The sequence below is a fragment of the Rhododendron vialii genome, chromosome 3a (assembly GCF_030253575.1).
Source record: "Rhododendron vialii isolate Sample 1 chromosome 3a, ASM3025357v1".
NCBI lineage: Eukaryota > Viridiplantae > Streptophyta > Magnoliopsida > Ericales > Ericaceae > Rhododendron > Rhododendron vialii.
This window is the reverse complement of record NC_080559.1, coordinates 19,357,974-19,380,561: the sequence shown is the minus strand read 5'-3', so window position 1 is coordinate 19,380,561 and position 22,588 is coordinate 19,357,974. Positions and strand designations below refer to the sequence as shown.

The 22,588-nt window shown below is 44.6% G+C and overlaps 2 pseudogenes; both read left to right on the top strand.

Annotated features, from left to right (window-relative positions):
- Positions 1 to 1,906: 1,906 nt before the first annotated feature.
- LOC131319518 (KIN17-like protein) lies at positions 1,907 to 3,586 on the top strand (annotated as a pseudogene).
- A 1,478-nt stretch (positions 3,587 to 5,064) lies between these two features.
- LOC131321455 (small nucleolar RNA snoR100) lies at positions 5,065 to 5,178 on the top strand (annotated as a pseudogene).
- The last annotated feature ends 17,410 nt before the right edge of the window (positions 5,179 to 22,588 follow it).

The following is a 22,588-nucleotide window of genomic DNA, read 5'->3' as shown; positions in this document are numbered from 1 at the left end:
AAGGAGTGACCAAAGGGTATATCAAGGTGATTAGAGACATGTATGAAGGTGTCGTCACTACCATTAGATTACCAGTAAGGGAAACAAGTGAATTTTCTATCACCGTAGGATTGCATCAAGGGTCAGCCCTGAGCCCATATCTCTTTGCCTTAGTTATGGATGAATTGACTAGACAATTTCAAGAGGATATTCCATGGAGTATGATGTTTGCAGATGACATTATCCTCGTTGATGAAACCGCTAGAGGTGTTAATACGAAACTAAAAATTTGGAGAGAAGTATTAAAGTTAAAGGGTTTTTGGATAAGTAGGAGTAAAACTGAGTATATGGTGTGCAAATTTAGTCGTACCAGTGGTGCACATGAAGAAAGAGTGATGATCCAAGACCATGAGATACCAAAGAGAGATCATTTTAGGTATTTAGGCTCAATTATTAGTAGAGATGGAGAGATTGCTGATGATGTGACCCATAGGATCCAAATGGGGTGGCTCAAGTGGAGTAGCGCTACTGGTGTACTATGTGATAAGAGGGTACCTACAAAATTGAAGGAAAAATTCTATGGAACTGCCATAAGATCAGCGATGCTTTATAGGACAGAATGTTGGCCTATTAAGAAATATGTGAGCAAAATGAGTGTAGCAGAAATGAGAATGTTGATGTTGATGTGGATGTGTGGTAAGACTAGACGAGACAAGAATAGAAATGAAACAGTTCGTGAGATGGTAGGTGTAGCACCTATAGAGGAGAAGTTGAGGAAAAATAGGCTAAGGTGGTTTGAGCATATCTATCGTAGACTAGAAGATGCAGTAGTTAAGAGAGTGGATAAGATAGCTCTAAGTAGCAATGTTATGAGGAGGGGTAGACCTAAATTGACATTAGATGCTGTAGTGCGCAAAGATATAAGTATAATGAGTCTGTGTGAATAAGTGGCACTTGACAGAGTCCAACGGAGGAAACGGATTCATGTAGCCGACCCCAAGTGATTGGGACGTAAGGCTCGGTTTGGTTTGGTCTTGCTATGTCTCAATAATTCTAAACAAGTTCGTATATCAATGTATTTCTCACATATATTAAAACACTTTTACAAATATCAATACACATTTTTTCGAATATCAATGTACATTTTACATATTATCCTACACCATTTGGGTGGAGGTTATAATAATTCTTTTTTGATAACCAGGTGTTTGGCTAACTTGCGCACATCTTGATTAATTATCGGGAACCAATTCTGTTGTCCACTTTAGGAGCCCCATTTAAAGCCAAAGAAATACTCAGTAGTCTGTATGGTCTAGTTTCAAAAAAGTTGATAGCGCCAAAAGGTTTGAACTTGAAACAAGCCAATCTCAAAGTGCCAAGTCTTGGACACTAGACCAACCTTTAGGATTTAACATAAACCAGAAGTACTATAAAGTACACTAAAAAATGCAAAATGTTGGCTTTGTTTGGAAAAAATTTTATTCAGTTTTTTATTTTTGTTTTCGATATTTTTTGAAATAGGGATCATAAACTTGTTTGTGTTACAAAATACATAATCAATTTCACTAGTTTACCAAAATTCTAAAAACACAAAAAATGCGTTTTCATTTATTTCGAAAACACCTTCGGTAGCCCAAAACAAATAAACAAAAATTATTATGGTCACCAAACATGTTTTTTATTTTTATTTTTTATAAAAAACAAACAAAGGAAAGTGATTTTAACACTTTTCTTTTATCCATCGACACTCTTTTTTTTGTCATTTATTCATGTAAAATTACTAAAATAGCTTTTCCCCTTGAGTCACATTTTGTACTTGAAGGGCAAATGGGTAATTTCATGTAAATAAAAATAAAAGAAGAAGAAGAAGGGCCCCCAATCCGGATATTCCGATCTCAAAGAGAGTCAGATTCATTTCGCCAAGTACAGAAGAAGAAAACCGTCCCTCGACGCTTCGGCTGATTGCATGATTCGATCAAGTAATCTCTCTCTCTCTTGAGCACGCGTATTTGCGCGCTTGAATCAGGGTTTTCAGCAGAATTGGGTAGGGCAACCTTAGAAACATTTTGCAGCTAATCGACAAGCAAGTTGCTTGAATCAATCACTCTCGTGTATAACGCACTCGAAATCCCTAATTCCTGTTTCAAATTCTCATGGGGAAGAACGAATTCCTAACTCAGAAAGTTATCGCTAACCGGATCAAGGCCAAAGGTCTCCAAAAGCTCCGCTGGTACTGCCAGATGTGCCAGAAACAATGCCGCGACGAGAACGGCTTCAAGTGCCACTGCATGAGTGAGGGCCACCAGCGCCAGATGGAGGTCTTCGGCCAAAATCCTAACCGAATCGTCGACGGCTACTCTGAGGAGTTCGAGACCTCCTTCCTTGATCACATGAAGCGTAGCCACCGCTTCAGCCGCATCGCCGCCACCATGGTCTACAACGAGTACATCGCTGACCGCCTCCACGTCCACATGAATTCCACCCAGTGGGCGACCCTGACCGAGTTTGTTAAGTACTTGGGGAGTGAGGGCAAGTGTAAGGTGGAGGAGACCCCCAAAGGGTGGTTTATTACGTACATTGATAGGGATTCGGAGACTCTTTTTAAGGAAAAGATGAAGAATAAGCGAGCTAGGTCGGATTTAGTTGATGAGGAGAAGCAGGAGAGGGAAATTAGGAAGCAAATTGAAAGGGCGGAACAGATGGTTCCGAATGGGGCAGCGGCGGGTCAGCCTTTGGAGGCTGAGCTTAAGCCGTTGGAGAAATCGGAGAATAGTGAGAAGATTGTGATTAGCTTGGGTTCGTCGTGTAAACCCGTTGTCAAAGAGAAAGTTGGGAGTTCTAAGTTGGTTTTCGAAGAACCAGAGATTGAGAAAGTTAAAGAGAATGGAAAGTCGGTGAAAAGTGGGGGTGGGAGTAGGTCGGCATTGGATGATTTGATGAAAGAGCAAGAGAAGGCGAAGGAGCGGACCAATAGGAAGGATTACTGGTTGTGTGACGGTATCATTGTGAAGGTCATGAGCAAGAAGTTAGCCGAGAAGGGGTATTATAAGCAAAAGGGCATTGTTCTGAAGGTGATGGATAAGTATGTTGGGGAGATTGAGATGCTTGAGAGTAAGCATGTTCTTCGGGTTGATCAGGAAGAGCTTGAAACAGTGATTCCACAAATTGAGGGGCTTGTTAAGATAGTTAATGGGGGTTACTGAGGATCAAAGGTGCGTTTGCTAGAAGGGAATACAGACAAGTTTTGTGCCAAGGTCCAGATTGAGAAAGGAATATACGATGGGAGGGTGCTTCAGGCTGTTGAATACGAAGATATTTGCAAAGTTGGTCAGTGAGATCTCTTATATAGTAGATTGTGGAATTTTGTGTCCTTCTCTGTGATAAGCCCGGGCTAATTTTAGAGGAAGTATTGTTATGTTCCATTGCAAACACTTGTGTCTGGCTTTGTATCTTTCAACAAAGTTACCAAGTTATTGTGTTTTTCTTGTCTCGGAGGGCTTGATGATCCAAACACAACATTTTTATTTTGCAATTGCAAGAACCTGAGATCACATGTTTAACCTTCCCACTACATTTTAAATTATATGCCTCATTCTACTGTTTTTGCATAATTTGACTCAGAAGTATCTTTATTCTTATGAAGTCTTTGATAATTCATTGGTTTTCCAGTAATGTTATTGTTTGAATATTCATTAACATTGGCTAATCCATTATGTGCTCACCTATTTTTTATTATATGTTTCTAGCAAGTACAAGTTTCACTACTTGTTTGACTGTTTTGTTTTATAAGTATTGTGTGAATGCATAATGAACGCCCATCCCGTTCTATAGTTATTTGAGGTAATTATTGCATCGCTAATGATATTGGTACCGATTGGTTTTATCCCGAAATCATACCGATCGGCTCGTCGGGCCCACTCCGGCCACCAGACGGCAGATCCGAGCCGTCCAAAAATTCTTTAAAAAAAAAGCGAGGGGGTCGACGCGGGAATCAACGACATCTGACGCGTGTAAGGTGCTTGATCTAAACACCCCATTTTCGTATATAAATGTACGACCCCCTCATTTTTTTTTATAGAATTTTTGGACTGCTCGGATCGACTGTCCGGTGTCCGGAGTGGGCCCGATGAGCCAATCGGTACGATTTCGGGATAAAAATGGTCGGTACCAATAGTGGTACCCTTATTGTATGCATGTCTATCTATAAGTATTAGTTCTGCTAATTGCATGCATAGTATTTTTTTTGTTGTTGCTCTGGAATATCAAAGGTTCAAACAGCAGCAAAACGAAACACAAAAGCTAGAGATGAAGCACCAACAAACACACAAAATTAAAACCCTAAGGTGACCAACCCCAAACACGTCTCTTAGCACAAAGGGCTGCACAAACAATGGGTTATCTTCTGTTGTTACTACAAGAGCTTCCGACTGTTTGCTCTAAGTCTTGGTAGATGATCTGCACTTTGGTAAGCTTGGTGATAGATGTGGCGAATTATGGCTCCAGTTCTCTACAAGAGGAATTTAGAGTCCACCGAGGGTTTATGCGGATGTTGATCTGGGGCTCCTTCTGTGATGAGTTGAACAGCCATTTGGGAGTCTGATTCTCTGTTGACATTGCTTAATCCTTTCTCAACCATGATAGTTAGTCCTCCATAAATTCCCCAAAGCTCCGTTTCCAAGCTTAACTCTCACTCCAACTTCCCATAGTATCCCAGCAACCAAACTCTTTCATTGTTCCGAAATAAACCTCTGAATCCAGCTTTGTCATTGCTCTTATAACGACATCCATCAGTGTTCAACTTTAAGTTCCCAGCTCTCGGTAGAGACCAGGTAATTAGAGTGGGAGCTTTATAACCACTTTGAAGAGGAGACTTGAATGCCTCTTGGCTAGAGTTATTTCCTGTTTCATGTCTAACTTAGGAATCTCTAGATCTGATCATGCTCCTAGTCTCCTATCAATTATCATTATCATTTCCTCTTCCTCACCTTCTTTTCCTTGTCCTACAAAATTTGAAGCTTGGTGGCTTCAAATTCCTGCAGCAATGGAATTATCGTGTTTATTGTGCATACCGATGCTCTGGACTATCAATGAAGGAAGCATGGTAATGTGCACATAAATTGATTTGGGTCTCCAGGCCTGCCCTCTCTCTCTCTGATGCCATTTGGCTTTGATTTGGGGGCATGGTTTTACAACAAAACGTCCTTGTAGCTCCTCGGTTCTTGGAGGTTTAGGGGGACCACTGTTTTAGTGGTATTTTGAAAGCAGCCACTTTGTGCATATATTGCCAAAGGTTAGGTCTGTCTCCAATCATCCCCCGCCCATACCCCCAATGATTGGGGACTAGATGGGTTATGTTATGGTGGTGTTGTTATTAATGGAATTATCGTGTTCACATGTAAGCTATCAATTATACTCTTCTTTGTCTAGAGCTGTTAACATAACAAGATCATGATCCAAGTCTTGTCTTTTTGGGCCAGCAAAAGGGAAACTTCTATTTCAGTCGAGGTCAAAGTCATTCAAGCTCAGCTGCAAAGTGTTTGAGGGAACACTGCTTCAAACAAACATTCATCTTGAAAACTGCAAAGAGTTAGATCTCTGTTGCACCGGGAAGAATTTTTGTGGGCTCGAAGAGCCAAGCAACATCGGAAAGCTTTGTGGGATTTCAACGCAAAGTTTTTTCATTCAATGACCAAAGCAAGAAGAGCTAAGAATCACTTTTGGCAGTTGAAATCTCCTGCTCTCATCTTAAGTGAGGAGTCTAACATCAGAGATACTTTCCTTCCACCACTTCAAAGTCTCTTATTCATCATTATGCCATTTCCCTATTGAACCTCTTCACCCTATTTCCCAGTGTTCTAAAAATCGAAATTAGTCGGCAATTAATCACTAGTGAGGCCTATTCAGTATTCTAAAAGGCGCCTAGACGGGGTTGCCGCCACGATTTTCCCCTAGGCAGTTTGTTTAGGCGCTCGACGGGGCTAGGTGGCTGCTTAGGGGCCTAGGGTCTAGACTCTCAAAAAAAAAAAAAAAAACTTAATTGCAATGCGGCATCTAGGTGTAGATGCCCTATTCTAGACTGTCCAGATTAGTTTAGTTACGGTCTTTGATTCCCCGATGATGATTAAGGTCAAGAACACCCTGAGATTGTTGGAGTGTCTGGGCTTTGAGCGTCCCAAATCTCATTCAAACCCTTTCGAACCCCCTTTCAAATCCTTCGAGCCAGAACCGAATGGCCTCAGCAAAACCCTACTTGCATACACTGGTACTTTACTGGCTTGCGCTGGTAAGCTGTCACGTTTCAGTCATCGACCGTTGACTTAGTTGCCATTGGTGCACGCAGGTATAGGGCTGGCGTATGCCAGTCAAAAGTCACTGTTCAACCACGTGCACAAGACTTTTGCGGCCACCCAGTACGCTGAACAGTCTCCTGATGATTGTGAGCGTACCGGGATGTTCCCCCCTCTCCTACAAACCCTTTCATGCAAGTCCCATGCATTTAATGCATGGAGACTTATCTCCCTAACCCAACCAGCCCTAAACCAGCCTGGTTACTACCCTCTTACCAGCCCTCCTTGCCTATATATACCCTCCCTTGCATTTATATGCAAGAGGTTAATCACATACCCTCCTCTCATTATTTGAAAGAGTAAGCAAACATCTCTATCATATACCACAGCACCCACATACCCACCATCCATCTATCAAACCTCAAGTTCAAAGCTCAAACACTCCATCAAACTCAATCCGAAGGTATACCACCTTTTATTCTGTAATCTGTTCTGACCCCTGACGGGGGCTGGTAGGGTCAAGGCTGGTAATCAATACCAGTCCTGACCCTAAAGCGGGCAATGTTTCAAGGATCATGCAAGGCTATCAATGGCGCACGCCAGTAAGGCTAAGCCGTACGCCAGTCATGACTATATGTGCAACACTGACGTGGGGATTACTGATCAGCTATTTTCTGTTCTCTTTCTATTTTCATCACCTTATTGCATGCTAAAAACCAATTTACAGCTTTCTGTATTTTAGAATTGTGTAGTTGTAGCATTCAATATTTGTTTATATCTGCTTTGGAATGCCTTTGGGATCTTTCTGGTCATGTTTCAGAGCCTAAAAGATGCAAAGCCAAACACTGGACAAAGAGGTATAACTGGCGTACGAGGCCTTATGATTGGCATACGGCAGTCATATCCAGCCCAGTGGCAGGCCCTTGCATGGCATTTAGGCCTTGGCCTATATCTATTTCCCCACATTATTTATGGGGTGTTCTTTTCATTTTATTTCCTTAAATCTATTCCCGCTGTCTGTATCTGTATATATCCTGTTATATAAACTGCGTGGTTTATCCTAGGTGTGTGCTGGTCCTTTCTAGAGCCTAGAGGGTTGAGAATAGAAGCTGTGGGTTTGGACTTACCGGCGCACGCCAGTCTTGGAGTGGAGTACGCATGTCATTTCTGCATGCAGTGGTATCACTAGTGCATGCAGGTTTCCTCCTGTGTACGTCATTTCGGATCAGTGTGTTCCAGTTTGTTTAAAACATTCACAGGTGCTTGTTCTCAATCTATTTTACTTGTTTCAATAAAGCAAATCATCCATCACATTTCGCTGCATAAATGCAACTTGTTACAGTTTTAATTTCCTTTAACTGTTCTTCCGCCCTAATTGGCTAAAAAAATGATTAATGAGAGAAAAATGCAAATGTTTTACAAAATGCCCGAGTAGAGACCGATCTCCGTATTGGGTGAGAAGGGTGCCATAAAATCTTTCCCCTCTCGTAACCTGGCTCCCGAACCTCAGATATCGAAGGTGATGACGGACCAGTCTATGCCTTTTCAAAATCAAACAATGTAGCAAACGTTTCAAGTTCGGTTCCTTGGGTGCTTCACAGCTAAAACCTGAGTGACGACTCTGAATTGTAGCGTTTTGCCGTGCTTTTCCAAAAAGGGCGCACCGGATTTTATACATAGATAAAATTTTTAGAGTGTGTGCCCACAGTGGCAACTCTGCTGAAGACTCATTGCATTAATTGATATTTGGAAATTAATACGTAAATGAACAATCTTTCAAAAGTCTGTCAAAACAGTACGCTCCGTGTTGTTGAAGAACGGAATGGTAACGTAACAGGATCTCATATCCGACCAATCCAAACTGGGGCTTTTACTATTGTTCACTTGTGTAGTTTTCTCCAAGTATCGATTAATAAAAGTGAGCCAAGCTTAAAAAGGCATTTTTCAAAACGTTGCATTTCTGTCTCATTCCATCATTCTTCGGCATTCTTCATTTGCATCGATGGTGGTAAGCCTCGTTGAGGTGTTTTGGGTAACCGACACAATTTATTGGAGCCCGGGGTCCTCGAACGCCCAACAATCTTGGACGATGATGAGTCATACTACCGTTCGACCGTTGCCTTGCTATACGCTTTGCAACGGGAGGTATATCGTGGCTCTAGTCAGAGGAACCCTTTTAAACCAAAACTGGTCTCTACATGTGTACAAAGCAATAGAACCTTCCAACCTAGGACAGGAACCCGCAGGGTAGGACTTCTTGCATCTAACCCCATATACATACATTCATACCGTTTTGCGTAGGAGCATGCTAGGGCGGCTTTTAGGTTGTCTCTTGTCGAGTCTGTCTTATGCCTATTAGGGTGCTACCTTGGCCCGATGACGAGTCGTGCATCTCGATGTTGCACGCTATCAATTTTCAAAGTCCTTGGATCAACGAGACTTTGGAGAATTAAAACTTTCTAAGTCATTGACTAAAGTCCGATCGAGATTTCAAACAGAAAACTATGAACAACGGAGAGAATGTCGTGATACTTACACCACCAAGGTTAAAAGTGCTAATCACTTACACCGCTCAGGCTCCGGCACAATGCTGCTTACGCCGCCTCGGTTATGGTATCATGTCATTTACACCAAGTTGTTCCATTCCAGCATTGAAACTTCGAGAAAGGAATAACCAAAGTCTTAGACTGTTTTAACATCTCTTAGTGATAGTCGACCCCAATAAGGATACATTGTCGAAAACAATATCTGAGGATTTTTGGCAGCATTCGAATATCACGAGACAGACTCTCTTTAGTTGTAGAGTCTAGGAGGACACCGACGACGTTGACATACGCATTTTCCATTCTTTCAAATAAATTGCTATAGGCAGTCACTGAGCTCGTGTACTTTACTGTCTAGCTGTCGCACCGCTAGGGAAATTTCTAAAATCAAGAGCCAAACCTACTTGGAAATGTCCGCTGGGTCTGTCTAAAGATTTGGTTGGGGGTTTGCTTCTCAGTTAGTCACAACGAAAGCTTTGGCCTGTACTTTGTCAAGGGAGGATTCATCGCCAACTACTCCGCACGAATCTTCTCCATCCACTCCATCTCCACCTACATCACCGAAGCTTGTCAAAACAGAAGTTCTAGTCATGGCTGATGTCCCACCTCCGGACCTTGCTACTGTCTTGGCGGATCTCTAGCACAACCTGGCTATCATGCAACTAAGGGCCAACCAGGCCGATGCTTCCATGGCCACTCTGCGTGCCTTAATCAATGAACGACTCCCGGCAGGAGGAGGGGGCGATGAAAGGAGTGAACGCGAGCCTGCAGCCGAAGAGGTTCCTCAAATCGAAAATCCTGTCCCAAACCCCGACATGGCTACATTAATTGCCAAGATGGCAAAGCTTGAAGAGACAGTCTCCAATTCCGAAAAGATTGGTGCTCGTAGTTTGGACATGGACCGACTTTGCCCATTTTCGAATGCTAGGCTGCCCAAAAGGTTCAAGATGCCAGACTTTGCGAAGTTCGACGGAACTGGTGATCCGAAGACTCACCTTTTGGCTTATCATGGTGCGATGAAATTGCATGGGGTTGAGGAAGATGCAATGGCTCAATTGTTCCCACAAACACTCTCTGGCCCAGCATTCCAATGGTTCCTATCTCTTGACGTCTCCAAAAGAAGGACATGGGAAGATGTCGGCACAGCTTTCAATGCCCAGTATAGGTACAACTCTCAACTCAAAATGACCACTCGAGAGTTGGAATCAACCAAAATGCACGCAAAAGTCTTTTGCGGTCCTCATCAGGAGATGGAGGGCCAAGGCAGCTGTTATGACCAATCGCCCGAGTGAGAAAGACCAGATCTGCATCATCTCTCGTAATCTGCAACCTGACTTCGCCAAAAACCTTGTATTAGTCCAGGGAGCAAACTTCAAGACTTTCTTCGACTCCGGCCTGGCTATCGAGGAAGCTCTCCAAACAGGAGTTTTGCCAAGGAGTGACACTTCCTCCTCTACCTCAGCTCCAAAATCTAAGCCCCGTGCTTACACCGGGAACAATAATACTGCTCTATTTAGCGGTAACAACTACACCAATGCAACTTCTGCTAGCAACAATGCCACTACTCAAAGCTCCAACCACATTGCGGATGTTAACCAAGTGCAAACCCTAAAACCAAAATCAACCCCGAAACTTTGCCAACTTCGAGGCACCGCTTTCCTCAGTGTTAGAGAAGTTAGTCAAGACTGGTCACCTCAGGCCCTTGACTCCAACCCCACTTCCTTAAAATCCACCTCCCAACCATAACCCAAATGTCTTCTGTGCCTACCATCAGATGCCCGGCCATCACACCGACTCTTGCGATAAGTCTTCGACATGCGATACAAGATTTGGTGGACAATGGCACCCTTCCAACTCCACCTGCTAAACTCAATGTCATCTCTAATTCCTTACCCAATCACAATTCTAACCCCCAAATTAACCAGATAACCCTCAGCTCCACCATAATCATCCCTAACTCCACCATGTTCAACCCCACTGACCATATCATACCAGAAAACCACCCTAAACCGATTGTAGCCATCTCGACCGAACTTGGTGTCAACATGCTGGTAGTTGGTTGGAATATGGAAGACAAAGCAGAAGAGTGGAAGGAACTTTGCGCATATTGGAATGAGCGTTACGACTTGGGTTTCCTTGCAACTCCACAAGTCGATCAAGAGTGGCTGGACCATTGGGAAGGGGAATGGAATGCAGCGTAGGCAGATCCTTTGGATGGCTTATCTCTGTTCATGCTCTTCTATCAGCCTAATCTAGTCATTTCTAAGGAAGAAGTCGAAGAGTACGTTTTGGGACCCACAGCCCGATGCAGCGCAGCTAGCATGGAATCACAATTTCAACATGAGTCGAGTTGATTCCGACAGCGACATAGACGAGCAGTACTTGAACTTCTATGTTGAGGGAGAACTTATTTCCAGTGAGAGTCGCCAGCTTAGGGCTCTTCTTCCTCTCATAGACTCGATTTCGAACGCTATTCATGAATGCATTCCCGAGTGCAATCCTACCCTTAATGTAGTCTCAGTGGAAGAATCGCGTCCGTAAGTGGCTCCTAGCGATGATTGCTCTATCATTACTCTTGACGCACCACTCAATGACTTATTGGATGTGGATGAGATTGTCGACATTGGTAAAACTCCACCACCTGCTGATCTTTGGGATGTGGACAAAATTGTAGATTTGGACATGGGAAACGAGGTGTGGACCATCAACACTGCTCTTATGGATGGAGGATTTTGGGATGTTCCGTTCGTCACTAACCCGGGAACGCCTTTCGAGGAAGTTGCTGCTCAAGACCCTATTTTTTGGGAAGGTTTGGTGATGGAAGATTTGGAATGCGATCCAACTTCAGAGCAAGATTTGTCAGCAACGATTGCGTCAGTCAACAAGGGAAAGCGCAAACTGGGGGATGTACCTACCGACCTATGGGATTTTGTTGATGCATCTTTTTGGTGGGATGTCGCTAATGTCACAAGGAGCGGCCGAGTCTTTCAGCCACCCAATTTGCAGGCCGGAAGCTCGTCTAATCCCCCTGTTCAGAAGTCCACCGCTCTTATCGCTCAAAGGAATGTTCCAATCGTTCTTAGTGGAGTTCCGGAGGATGATGTTATCCAGAAGCAACTAGAACGGATCCCTACTGCCGTCTCTATTTGGGGTTTGATATCTTCGTCAAAGGAGCATCGTGAAAAGTTGTCCTCAGCTCTAGTTCGTCTTAAAGTATCGACCGATATCACACCTGAGGCTATGATCGCTTTCGTACTCCCGCTTCTCTCTAAGCACTCTGTTACATTCACCGAAAGGGATCTACCTGTTGAACGGACTGCTCATAATTGCCCATTGCTCATTACCGTTAAATGTAGGGGACATTGGGTGTCAACTGTGCTCATTAACAATGGTTCCGTAATCAACATCTGTCCTATGAGGGTTGCCTACAGTCTTTGACTTACCAAGAAGAACCTTACACCGTCTAACTTGGCGGTCAAGGCATATGACAGCATGCGCTATGTAGTAGAAGGGATCCTAATGCTCAAGCTCGACGCTGAGGGTTTCGAGATGGATGTGGAATTTGATATCCCTGCTACTTTCATTCTGTTGCTGGGTAGGCCATGGCTTCACAAGCCGGATATCATGACAGTGCCTTCAACTTTGCACCAGAAGGTCATGTTGGGACTCCCCGCTGGGACTTTGACCATTTGCGGAGACTCTGGGATCCGTCCGCACACACCATCCACCACCGAAGATGGGGTACCGATCTTGGAAATCCTTCATGGGGAGGAAGATTTAGACTTTGGGGGTTTCTCTTTTGACACATTCGGCTCGGTCCTCGCCATTGCCGTGGATGACGATTTTATCATAAGTTCTACTGCTCTCGAAATGATGAGGAAGTTGTCGTTCATGCCTGGTTTCGGACTCGGGATCAACTAGCAAGGGATCGCCAAATTCCCTATCTTTCCTTTCACCGAAGGCCGCTTTGGTCTGGGATACGTTCCCCTTACCAAAGTTGCCAAAAAGAGGAAAGATGCGGGAAAACCTCGAACTCTTTATGGTAATCCCGACAGCTACTTTGTCCGCGAAGGAGGAGGCACTACTTACTTGGGACAGGTCGAACCATTTTGGGATCAGGAGACTTGCACTTGGCTACCGGGTTTTGAGATCTTTGCTGCTGACACCTAGTCCGACAGCGAGGAGGAAATGGATAAGGAAGAGCTTGCCAAGGAAGAATTCAAGAGGCAGCTGGCTGAGATCAAGGAGAAGGCTGACTGGCTAAAGACTTTTGATCAGGGGAGCTTGGAGATGTTGTTCTCCCAAGTAGGTTTGGTAGGCAAGGGTGAAGAGGCTGAAGTACTGATGTTTGGGCCCGACTCTCCAAACACTCTTTAGGATCCAACCTCTCTCATCATGGAAGCAAAGGGTAGTATTAATAACTGCATTTTTACTCCACGTCTAACATGCATTAATGATACATCTAACATAGAGTCTGTCAAGTCTAGGTCTAGCTCAGAGTCGAAGTTTGTACCTCTTGGCCCTCCACGTCATAGCTTTTATTTCGAGTTCGAGTCATCTGTACTTGGCAACCCTATAGGGTTTTATGAAATGCATGATCCTATTTTCGACTACTTTGCTAGCTTGTACATAAACTGTGTCAACCCCGACAATGAAGGAACAGACTTCGACGGGAACATTCCGGCTGAGTTGCGTTCCCCTATCGAAAAGGAAGACGAAAGGCATGCTCAGCTCTAAAAGAAGAAGTAATTTCTATAAATTTAAAAGACGAGGATGACCCCCGTATGATACAAATTGGTTCAAACCTGTCCTCGGAGGACTGCGCTGTGACTAGGGGTGATACCGGTCCGATTTCGACCGGTTTGGGTGTATTTTTCGGTTGAAACCGGTTATCTGGTTTGAGATTTTTAGAAACCGAAACCGGTTGAAATAAATCGGTCCGATTTCGACCGGCTCAACCGATTTCGGTCCGGTTTATCCGGTTTTCATTCATGGGCCATATTTTGGGCCCAACACATCAAAAATTTTACAATTCAACCCATAAAATATCAACCAAAAATCTATAATTCAACCCCTTTTTTTGGGCCTAACAAAAAAAGATCAATTTTGAGCCCAATACATTAAAAAAAACCCATAAAAACAATTTTTGTATAATAAATATATTTATTAGACCAATATACACCACAAAATATCAACTAAAAACCCATAATTCAATCCCTCCCCTATGTTTATATATATATATATATATATATGTATATATTATACATATATATAACCGGTCCGGTTTCAACCGATTTTTAGAACACATAAACCGGATCGAAATTATTTTTCCGGTTTGTAAAATTTTATAAATCAAAACCGGATCGAAATTATTCAACCGGTTTAAAAAATTCGGTCCGGTCCGGTTTTTCCGATTTCGATCGATTTTTCGGTTTCGAGTAACAGCCCTAGCTGTGACAATCGAACTGCTCAAGGAATTTTTTGAAGTCTTTACATGGTCTCACAAGGATATGCATGCATTGATCCCGAAATAGTGCTGCACCGAATTCCGTTGGCGCCTGGGGCTATACCTGTCAAACAGAAGCTCCGTAGAATGAGGCCGGACTGGGTTCAGAAGATCAAATAGGAAGTCACCAAGCAGATTGATGTAGGATTCTTGAGGGTTGCAGAGTATCCTAAATAGGTTGCCAACATCGTGCCTGTTCCAAAGAAAGATGGGAGAATCCGAGTATGCGTCGATTTTAGGGACTTGAACAAAGCAAGCCCCAAAGACAGTTTTCCTTTGCCACACATCGATGTGCTTGTAGACAACACAGCGGGGCATGCCTTGCTCTCTTTTGTCGACGGATTCTCAGGATACAACCAGATTTTCGTGGCACCCGAGGACCAGGAGAAAACAACGTTCGTCACTGAATGGGGTACTTATTGCTATGTGATGATGCCGTTTGGTTTAAAGAACGCCAGTTGCACTTTTCAATGAGCCCAAACGACCCTATTTCATGACTTCATCCACAAGACAGTGGAGGTCTACGTCGACGACATGATTGTGAAGGCAAAAGAACAAAAGGACTACATTCCCTCACTCTGGCAATTTCTCGAAAGACTCCGCAAGTACAAAGTGCGTCTCAACCCGCAGAAGTGCACATTTGGGGTCACGGCAGACAAGATGCTGGGATTCCTAATCACCGCAAGAGGGATCGAGGTAGATCCATCAAAAATCAATGCAATTCTCGAGATGGAACCACCGCGGTCTGAGAAAGGTGTGTAAAGTTTTTTAGGGAAGGTCCAATTTTTCAGGAGATTCATCACCAAGCTAACCTTGACTTGCAAACCACTGTTCTATTTGCTAAAAAAGGATGTCCCATTCGAGTGGACATACAAGTGCCAAGCCGCTTTCGAGTCTATTCAAAGGTACTTGCAAAACCAACCAGCACTAATGCCACCTACGCCGAGTCGACCGTTGATTCTATACTTGTCGGTCACTTCAACAGCCATGGGATGTCTGCTGGCATAAGAAGGAGATAATGGAGTCGAGAAAGCTATCTACTATCTGAGCAAGAAGATGGTAGGATGTGAGGAGCGCTATACTCCTCTGGAAAAGACATGTTGGGCGCTGGTTTGGGCTACCAAAAAGCTTAGACACTACATGCTAGCCTAGTCGGTGAGACTGATTTCTCGGATGGATCCTATCAAGTATCTGTTTGAGAAGCCTGCGCTCACCCATAAGCTAGCACGTTGGTTGCTTCTGCTGGCTGAGTTCGATCTCTAATATGTCACGAGGAAATTTGTGAAGGGCCGTGCTGTGGTAGAATTCTTGGCCGATCACCCAATTGATGGTCTGGAGGATGTGGATTTCACTTTCTCAAACAAGGATGTGCTAATGGTAGTTGAGGAAGTTTGGACGCTCTACTTTGATGGGGCTACTAATCAAAAAGGATTTGGGATCGAAGTGTTGCTGATCACACCTGCCGATGCTCATATTCCGCTTCCTTTCAAGTTAAACTTCGATGTCACCAACAATCAAGCTGAGTATGAGGCCTGCATTGTAAGAATGGAGGCTGCTATTGCCCTAGGAGTCGAGAAGCTCGAAGTAATTGGAGATTCAAACCTGGTGGTCTCTCAAGCCAATGGAGATTGGAAGGTTCGTGAGGAAAAGCTGAAACTTATCACCAAGATTTGGAAGAACTGATTCTTCGTTTCAATAAGATGACTTTCACCCATATTCCACGCTTGAAGAATCAGTTCGCCAATGCTTTGGCGACTTTGGCTTCAATGATCGAGCTTCCAATAAGAGTTAAGCTACGGTCGATCGTGATTGAACAGAGGGACTTCCCCGCTTATGAATACGTCAATGCCATCGATGATGTTGATGATGGCCTACCCTAGTACCATGACATTTGGAACTTTGTGGAGCGTGGGGAATTTCCGACCGAGGCCACCAAGAAAGATCGGATTGCTTTACAACGGTTAGCTGCTCAATACATCATTTGTGGAGGGAAACTATATCGAAGGTCTCACTGTGGGATACACAAACTATGTGTTAACGGCGCCGAGGCAACAAGGATAATGGAGGAGATTCACGAAGGAGTCTGTGGTCCTCACATGAGTCGTGTCATGCTTGCTAGGAAGATCTTCAGGCAGGGCTACTAGTGGTCTACAATGGAATCACAGTGCATTGATTATGTGCGGCGCTGCTACAAGTGTCAAATCCATGCCAATCTGCAGCATGTTCCTCCGTCTAAGCTGTATGGACCGTCTGCTTCGAACGGCCATAAGTTCATATTGGTGGCGATTGACTATTTCACTAAGTGGGTCGAAGCTTAGTCCTACAAAACCCTGACAACGGTTCAAGTTGTTCAATTTATTCGAAAGAACATCATCTGTCGATACGGTGTTCCTCAGGCATTTGTGTCGGACAACGGAAGTCATTTTAAGGGTCGGGTTTTGGAGCTCTTCGAGGAGTTCAAAATTGAGATCCATCATTCTATGACCTATCGTCCACAAACAAATGGAGCAGTCGAGACCGCAAACAAGAATGTTAAGATGATCATAAAAAAACTGCTGAGTCTGCAAGGGATTGGCACGAACAATTACCTCTAGCGCTTTGGGGGTACCGAACATCGATCCGCACTTCAACTGGTGCAACTCCGTTTTCCCTAGTCTATGGAATGGAAGCAATACTCCCCATTGCGCTTGAAGTTCCATTTTTGAGGATCATGGCTGAAAGTGGTCTCGAGGACTCTGAATCGCTGAGTGGGAGGTTTGTCGAGCTGATGCTGTTTGATGAGAGAAGGCTTGGTGCTTTGTATCATGTTCAGGGATATTAGCGCTGAATTGCTTGCGCATGCAATAAAAAGGTGAAGTCCAGAGGCTTGGTCGAAGGGGACATGGTTACAAAGGAAATCCGTGCTCCAGTGTTTGATCCTCATGGGAAGTTCCGGCCGAAGCGTTCTGGGCCTTACATTATCAAGACCATCCTATCTAGGGGTGTTGTCAAGCTCATCGATCTCGACGGCAACGAATTCAATACTCTAGTCAACCTGGATCAACTCAAGCGTTACTATCCCTGAGAGATGCTCGTTGGGTCGAAAACCACAAGGGTGGGCGATTCCAAGCAAAAGTTAGAGCAGCCTGCTAGACCGAAAACCTAAGGAGGCGGCCTAGGCAAAAATAAATAGGCAAAAGGTTGAAAACTCGCTAGACTGGAAACCTGAAAAGGCGGTTATGGGTAAAAGTTAGGGCGTAAAATGAGAGGTAAAATACAAGAGAGAACCTTGGCCTGAACTACGTTTTGACCTGATTTTTTGAAAAGGGAAACGTAGGCAGTCTCTCTTTGAGACTCGGTCATAATCTATCAACTTGATCCATGGTTGACACTTTGGGTCCATATCAAAGGTCTAGAAGGTCGAGAACAAGTCGAAGCTGTATTGGAGAAAATCAGAAGGGGGAAATCCTTCGTCTTTCAACTTTATTGAAAATTACTACTTCTAATACATAAGCTGAGCATAAAAGCCTTAAAACATTTGAAGCATGAAAGACAGAACAAATTGCTTGAGAAGCCTAACGGCTCACACCTTATTCTAAGTACAACAAAGTGGTCTGAAGTCAATCAATATTCTCTCTTGCATTTACTTCTGCTCGTAGCCACTGCTTATAGTGATTCTTTAGCCTTGGAGTGAACTCTGTGTCGCCTACTTGGATACCTCTCAAGCCCCAACGCCTTTGATATCCGCCGAGTGTTTGAGCATTGAAATTGGGAGGATAAAAGTTCCCAATGCTGACACGGTTGTTCCCTTGGCAAATGCCTAACTAGCGAAGAATGCGGCCGGGAATGTAAAAAGTGAACCTTGTCAATCCTGCAATCACCATCCTATCAAACCCTTCGGAGTGAGTAGCCAGGGGCGCCTCCAGACAATCTCGTCAGGCTGTATCTGTCGTAGGAACTCATACCAGCCTTCTAGATCCATGTCAGGATACCTCATCTCTCTTTGGTGGATCCTTTTTGGGAAAAGGTTCCAACCCACCACCGGTGGGTGCAGCAGCCCAAGTTTATCCAACAGCTATAGCTGCAAGAGTGAAAAGACAAGTAAGAAACCAGATAAAGCCTGAGTGGAAAAACGAGTAAAGAGCTAGGAAGCAGCCTAAGCCGGGTGTCAAGGTAAAATGAGAAAGTGCAAAAAGCCAGGAAAAAGTGAGCTGAGTGAGTTTACCTGAAGCAGAAGCGGACTTCTACTGAAGGTATTCATTTGGCCGGTATACACCAAGTCCAAACCTAGGAGAGTCTCCGCCAGAATAAGGGGTACCACATTTCTCCGCACCCCTATTTGAGCAGCCACACTCACCGGCAGGGACTGACTCTTCCATTGGTAGGAATGAGCAGATAGGCAGCAAACAAACAGATCACCAAGGCAAAGTGGCACCGAGCCTACACAACATCGTCGTCCAAATCACCATTTGGGCTGTACCTCTCAATCAGGCGCATAATATTAATTTGGCCACCTTCAAGCAGAGTGTTGGCCAAACCTCGAGAAATGTTGAGTGAAGGTGCTAGCAGCCCCGATATGCTCACTTGGTAGGGCGGAACAACGAGTGCAGGGGAAGCAAAGCTCCAAAGGTATGCTTGGAACTCTTCGATAGTCGGGCACACCTCATCGTCGCCAAAGCGAAAAACATGGACATCGGGATCCCAGAACCAGAGAGCACCTTTTAGGAGAGTAGGACGCAGTGGTACATGTCAAAGGTACCGAAACGAGGCAAGACCATGTGATTGGAAGTTCAACCAATCAATAGCCAGAAATTGCACTAACTAAGGCCTGATCAAGGTTGGGAGTGAGTTTTCCATGGGAAATGCTAGATAATGCTGAATATGGGGCTTGAAATGAGAATGTAGATGCAACAAGGCATACATCTTCCATTTATAGGCTAAAAATACACCTCATTTCCCATATCAAGTTCAAATCTAAGCACTAAAGGCCAAACAACCATTGTAAGAAAGGACATTGCCCTTTGCAAACTAAGAAACCATGTTCAAACCGTGTAAGGGTGAAGACAAAGAGCTCCCTGAAAAAGGACAGTTGGTCAAATCTGCATCAGACTTCATTGGCGTGAGCCAGTTACCTACTAGCGTATATGTGTCCCCTCCCTACTGGCGTACGACATCAAACTACTGGCGTACGACATCAAACTACTGGCGCACGCCAGTCAGATGTACCAGAAACAGGTTTTGTAGCAGCTACTGCCTCCGCCATGCCGTTTTTGATTCCGAGGCCTATTTTGCAAGTTTGATGATTCGCGCAAGTCTTAAATGGTATATGGGTCTATGTCAAAGTGTCGAATTCCAAACGTCATGCTTAACAAAGATTTTGGACCTCCGATGGCCCATTTCAAATTCAAATCAAGGTTTCGGAGGGTCAAAATCCATTCCAAGGACTTTTGCCAAGTTTTGTCATACTGTACACTTCATGTGGACCAAATGTGACTGTGCGGTGGTGTCGATTTCAGTCCGGGACTATATCGAGTCGTCTTTTGCGTCTTATGTCCGTTTTTGTGACATTTTTAGCATTTTTCGATTTATTTCTCATCTCGAGATGTTTTTACTGGTTTCTTCGATTCGTACAGGTCATTGTACATCCATATGGTCTTACAAAAGTGTCAGTTTTCACTGTCTAGGAGAATTTCAAATTTTGACTCATTAATGCCCAAAATTTCATTATTTTCCATGTGTCTGAGGATACGCGTCGTATCATGGGGCTTTTCTATCCTTTTCTTTCGAGCTAAGTCAGTTGTATACGTATACAAGTGTATATTTATCGATTCAGATCATTCATCAATGCATGTTAGACATTAATGGAAGGTTTATTCTTTTCCTTTGACAATTCTAATCAAAAGGAGATTAATAAACGAAAAATGCAGCTATTATATACTAGCAAGTCAATACCCGTACACAAAAGGTGGAAATGTGTGAAAGCAGCACAACGGCCTAAGCAAAACCAATATGTACTGGGCACATCCGCCCTAAAGTCAAGAGGCACGCTGGCCCCGTCCCATGATCTAAGTTATCAAATATCAAAAGTCAAAAGGCAATAAACTAAATGAGTCTCAGTGATAGCCCTCAGTCATAAAAAAGGTCCTCGTCGTCATCGTCCTCCTCCTCGTCGTCCTCTCTCTCTCTCTTGGGTCTCTCTTGTACCTAGGGTCGTCGGCAGAGTCATCGGAGCCGCTGCTGAAAAGTGAGCGCTTTTCCTCCTCCTCCTCTTCCTCTTCCTCTTCTTCCTCCTTGCTCTCACTCTCTACAGTCCGAGAGGTCGTGGCTCCTTTTCTTTTCTTCTGTGCTGGCCCTTGAGCTGGCTTCTTCTGTGTTGGCCTCTTCCTCAGTTCTCGACGGAACTGAGGCTCGTCGCTAGCAAGATGATCTCTACCCCTCTCTGAACGATCGCTACTAGTCGTGAAGCGCTCGCCTGTCTTTGTGCTGCGGCAGGAGTAGTAGAGGCACTCGGTGCCGTCTTCTTCTGAGGAGGGGGCCGCACACTCTTTCTGCTAAGAGCTGCCCTAGCCTATCCCTGCATGGTCATTTCATTCAATCATACATTGTACATATTGTATATTGAAATGCTGAAAACAGGAAATATCAAGAGTAGTTCCATCAAGCATACATTGTGTCGAAGGCAAGCCTATCTACGTATCGAAAATGGAATGAAACAGATTTTTGGGGTTATACATGAGGCTGTACAGTAGGAGCCAGAGCCGCCGGTGGGTAATGCAGCTGCAAAGGAGTGTCGCTCACTATCTTGTAGAATTTCTTCTCCATGGCTAGCATCAAGCGGATGGCCTCCCGTACCGATTCAATTGGTGCCTGTATTATATTTTGGAATCAAAGTCAGGATACGTTTCAGATACAGTTCGAATACAGTACAAGGCAATGAACAAAACTGAAAGTACATCATACCAGTCCCGTGATCTCCACCGGCTCTGTCCTAGCAGGCTCAAACCTAACTGTGGCAGCTTCACCCTGTGCATCCCGCACTGCCAGCGTCCACGAAAGCCGAGGAAGTCCATTCGCTGCAGCATAGTCATTCCTCTCCCTCGAGTGAGCTGTCCTGCCCCTCTGGCCCCGTCTCTCCTCGCTAGCCTCCAGAGCCTCGCTCTCCATAGCTATATGCTCTAACACTCTAAGTGGCCTCGCCAGATATTACCTTCGATAGACAGCATAGTTGCGCTCGGGCCTCAGGAAAGTAGCAAGGTCCTCCGGAACGGTAAAGCACTACAGCTCGGCCAGTGTGTACCTATCTGTATGTGAAGCACAAGTCGGAATTGGCCCAGGGGTGACAAACTTAGACGAACCAAGTGACTGTCGTGTCACCCGGTCACCTAAGTACCACTGCCACCCGAAGGCCGATTCCAGCAGTATTCGGCTCGCAGTCACCACCCTGCTCCTCGCCACGTACTCAGGCTTAGGCTCTGCAGTGCTCCACGGGTCCCATTCCACCTGCAAAATAGTCAAAAGCCAAAACCAAACAGGCGTCAGCGACATCATTAAAGCAATTCAAAAGCAAAGATAATTGATGAAAGTTTTGTTTACTTGAGTAGTTGACAGCTCGTCAAGGTACGCTCCGAAGGCTTGAAGGCTCCCTCTCAATTTCTTCTTGCCTCTATGCAAAGGACCCCAGATCATAGCACGTGGAAGCATCCTCAGGTCCGGGCACTTGTTCTCCGGAGGGTACATCTTCACCACCTTGTAGGTCCACAACTGCAGGGTTTTCAAACAATCAAAACATCATAAATACAACATATACGATTCAAGGGAAAATGCGAGTATCAAATGAAATCGAACTACAGGTTTTGTTTCTTACCTCCCATATTCTCTAGTAGCCGGCGGTCGCCTTCTTCCCTCGTGAGAACTCGCCCATTTTTTCCATAGCAAGCCCCCAACGCTGCTCCTCCCCAGTTGTACCTAGAAGCCGTGCGTAGGTCGTGGAGGGCTAGCAGGTAAGACAAGTGCACTGTGGCCCGCTGTTCGGGTACAATGTGGCCCAAAACAAGTACAACAGGTAGGCTCTCGCCATCTGCTCCTCCTCCTGCTCCTGCTGCTCCTCCTGTTGCTCCATAGTCGGTACTCTCCCCTACAAGTACCTCCTGAATCTGGTCATGATGGACTGTTTCTGCACTGCCCTCAGGCACCTGTCCCAAGAACCACTCCAGTGTCGCTGTATCTCTATGAATCCCCGAGTCGAACGGGATGGGCTCTCCTCCTACCCTCAGGCCAGTAAGAGTTGCAAAGTC